The 3,738-nt window shown below is 33.8% G+C and overlaps 1 protein-coding gene across 4 annotated transcripts in view; it reads right to left on the bottom strand.

Annotated features, from left to right (window-relative positions):
• The window catches only part of LOC106876580 (glutamate receptor 2), a 737,813-nt gene that overhangs the window by 416,338 nt on the left and 317,737 nt on the right, over positions 1–3,738 (bottom strand). The window lies entirely within an intron of this gene.

Below are 3,738 nucleotides of genomic sequence, written 5' to 3' on the forward strand. Positions count from 1 at the left end.
GTGTGTGTGTGTGTGTGTGTGTGTGTGTGTGTGTGTGTGTGTGTGTGTGTGTGTGTGTGTGTGTGCGTGTGTGTGCTTGTACGTATGTATTTATGAATATATGTTGGTATGTGTTTATGAATATAAACATATTTACGTATATCAAAGTTTATTATAATAAATCCAATTTATGTCTTTTTGTATGTGAAAATTTAGTATGGCGGAAAGTTTTAGTCAATTGAATCGCCAGACTCTGTTAATAACCCATTCCAACCCATTGCTCAGCTCTATAATCTAATTATCTAAGCATATCAAAGTGGTTTGCATTCGTTTAATCTACTATATTATTTGAAACTGTTTTTGAAACCGGTAAATTGTTGGTTCATATTTGTAATGTGTGATAAAACAATATTATTTAAAGCTGAATTAAGAGAGCTGCAAAGACATTTCTTGTATAAATACTATTTCAAATAACTTGATGAAAACGGTAGCTTCATATAAGTGAAGTACTGAGGTCGATTTAATGGACTAGCTCCTTTCCACCAAATGTGCTGGCCTCGTGCCAAAACTCGAAACCATTCAATGGCGAGCCGAGGTAAACTGCAGTACCTACACTTCGGTCAAAATTGGAAACCATATAACATTGTTCTTCCAATTTCGTTTATATGCACGATGCCACAAGAATATCGGCCAGACAAAAATGTTTCTGATGTGCCAATGTAGGATAGGATAGATGTGTTCAATACACATACGCAAATTGACTGAGCCGTTTAGAGTATTGGAAAGGATTCTTCACAGTATCTCTTCCAATTCCCTGAGCTCTAATTTCTGTTCCAGCCCTTGATTGTTACACCTTTTTCTTTTTCCATAGAAGTTTACAATTTTATTATTCACCTGTCATTTAATAAGACGGTCTCTCCCCACTCTCTCATTCTTTCTACGTATCTGCATCGTCGACGGGTCCCAGAAAGGAGTGTTTATTTCGTGGCATCACCAACTCTTCCACCGTTGCAGAACTGGTTCTCCGGAAGTAAACTTTCATTTTATTTTATTTATTTTATATTATTTTTAGTTTAAAGTTGTTCTTGCATCTTAGAATCATCATTCCTGATGAACTGGATTCCTCGCTTCCTCATGAACTGATCCGGAATTTATAAGCATTGACAAACATGTATATAGGATATGTAAAGTCGAATATATTTACTTTTCTATATAACTAATACTTATATTATTAACTCTGTAGAAATAAAGATTAGAGATTCCATGAAGTTTTCGAAATTTGTAGACAGAAAACATAACTAAAAGTAAAGAGTTGTTGCTTAATCCCATGTCAATTCTAAAAGAGTGAATCTATGATTAAAATTCATTCTAGCTGTGACCTTTCTATCTGTTATTTCGGTCAGCGCATTTAGGTTATATAATTCAATGTGTCATTTTCTTGTTTCAAAAAGTCAAAGTACGGATTTAAGGAAATTTTTGGCTGCTATTTTTAGCATGGTGAATGACTACGAAAAATCTCTGATGTTAGTAAGTTTTTAATACGACTTACTATCCTTTCTTCTATACATTAATTTATAATGCTGTAGAGTATGCTATTATACCACTGTATAATTCTATATAGTTCTATATAGCATCTTATATAAGTCTATATAACTTTGTATTTACGAATTATGTGTTGTATGTTATGTATATATCCACAATGATTAAGTGATGCGATTGTGGATAAAGATGTCTGAGTATGTAGACAGAAATATTGCTAGAGTTACTAGTTCTATGCTCGCTCCAGTCTTCCTCTTCCTTTCGTTGTTCGACTTTAAGAAGAAGAAGCTAAAAGCTAAGTAACATGGTTATTATTCGTTAAATAAAAATAAAACATCATCGAAATTCATTCTTATCATTCATTTGTGGTCCATTATGACTAGAAGGTTGTCATTTCTGTACAGAAACATAAAAATAATCAGCAAATGTACAAAGACAAATTTCAGAATGTAAAAAAAAAAGAGAAGAAGAAAACTATTTTCTTCTCGCTACTCTATTATGGCAGCGATTTAGGTTAATCTGAGCTCTTCTCTACTTGCATTCTTTCTTCAGATTTTATTCCCAACGTTGCTGTCTTCCCACGCCCATAAACCTCAAGACACTGACCTGAGTAAACTTTCGATTGGTGATCAAATGCTTAATGGAAGGAGGTATTCTTTATTGTTTTCGATTTTTTTTTCTTCTACTTTTTAATCATAGAGGGAATGAAAAATACAAAATGTATATGAAAAAAAAAGTTTAAAATAATGTAAAGAAAGTAAATAAATTAATGAGCAGAAGACAAAAGCTATAGTTTTGTTAGACCCATTTTTAGACAATGTGTTAGAACTGCTGCTCTATATCCACTTAAAATATGAGAATTGATTGTTCTAAATATAAATTTATAGCCAACGCTGAAAGAGACAGTACATTTCTACAGACTCCTCATGCATGGGTTCAATTGATTGGTTAAATCATCGTGTAGAGCGAGAGATCGATCGACTGTAGTTGTTGAAATGTATTCAAGTTGAACAGTCAAATCACTAAAGTCAATCCAAAATCGATAAATCATACTTGCAGAAGCATATGCAAGGGATGGGTAGGTGAGCGTGAACGTTCATGCAGACAGTGTGCGAAGATACGGCTTCGCTTACTTTATTGACTCTGTACTAACTATATCTAGATTCCAGGCTAAATATTTTAGTATTGATCGATATAAGCATATGCTGGATATGGAAATAGCTATTATCTCCCTTTACATTTCTAACATTCCTGAATTATTGTGTATGTCGGGTTATTTCCCTTTAAAACAAACTATCACTTTAGTTCTAAATTATATCAAACTGTAATGGATTTCTCGTTCATTTATAATAATTCCTTTAGATTTTTCCAGTCTCCAATATCTTCACATTTTCTCTTAATGTATGGATGTTTTCAATTCTATTTAGCAAATATTGTATATATAATGAATATTTTCATAGACAGGAACAAGTTGCAGGGTTTTGAAAAGAGGAAATGCAAACATTTTCATATCCGTTTCATTTACCATCAACGCTACCATCACTAACACCATCACCACCGCAACCACCACCACAGCCGCTACCACCAACACTACCACCACCAACAGAAACAACACGTTATCTGACGTTAGTTGTGTAAACGACATGAAGTAGATCCAACACAGTATTGATGTGAGCAATAGGGAGGACATGAATACGATTAAAGTTTATATCAGCAGTAAATTCAATAAATACATACATATATGTATATAAATATATGTGCATATAGATTTATGTATGTGTATCTACATATATTATATATGTGTGTGTGTGGTGTATATATGTATATATATATATAGAGAGAGAGAGATGCTTACGCAATCACACACGCACACACACGCATATAAAATAAATTTATTTCTAATTTCACATGCCCATACTCGATATGATTGTCATTACATATATAATAATTAATCTCTTATTTTTGTGATGTTAATACACAATTTCGTGTATTAATCACCAACGTACGTTTATTCTACACCTCGTTCAATTAGATAAGAAACAGGTAGGTAGGTAGGTAGGTAGGTAGGTCGGTAGGTAGGTAGGTAGGTAGGTCGGTAGGTCGGTAGGTAGGTAGGTAGGTAGGTAGGTCGGCAGGTAGGTAGGTCGGTAGGTAGGTAGGTAGGTAGGTAGGTAGGTAGGTAGGTCGGTAGGTAGGTCGGTAGGTAGGTCTGTAGGTAGG

The sequence above is a fragment of the Octopus bimaculoides genome, chromosome 1 (assembly GCF_001194135.2).
Source record: "Octopus bimaculoides isolate UCB-OBI-ISO-001 chromosome 1, ASM119413v2, whole genome shotgun sequence".
Classification (NCBI taxonomy): Eukaryota; Metazoa; Mollusca; class Cephalopoda; order Octopoda; family Octopodidae; genus Octopus; species Octopus bimaculoides.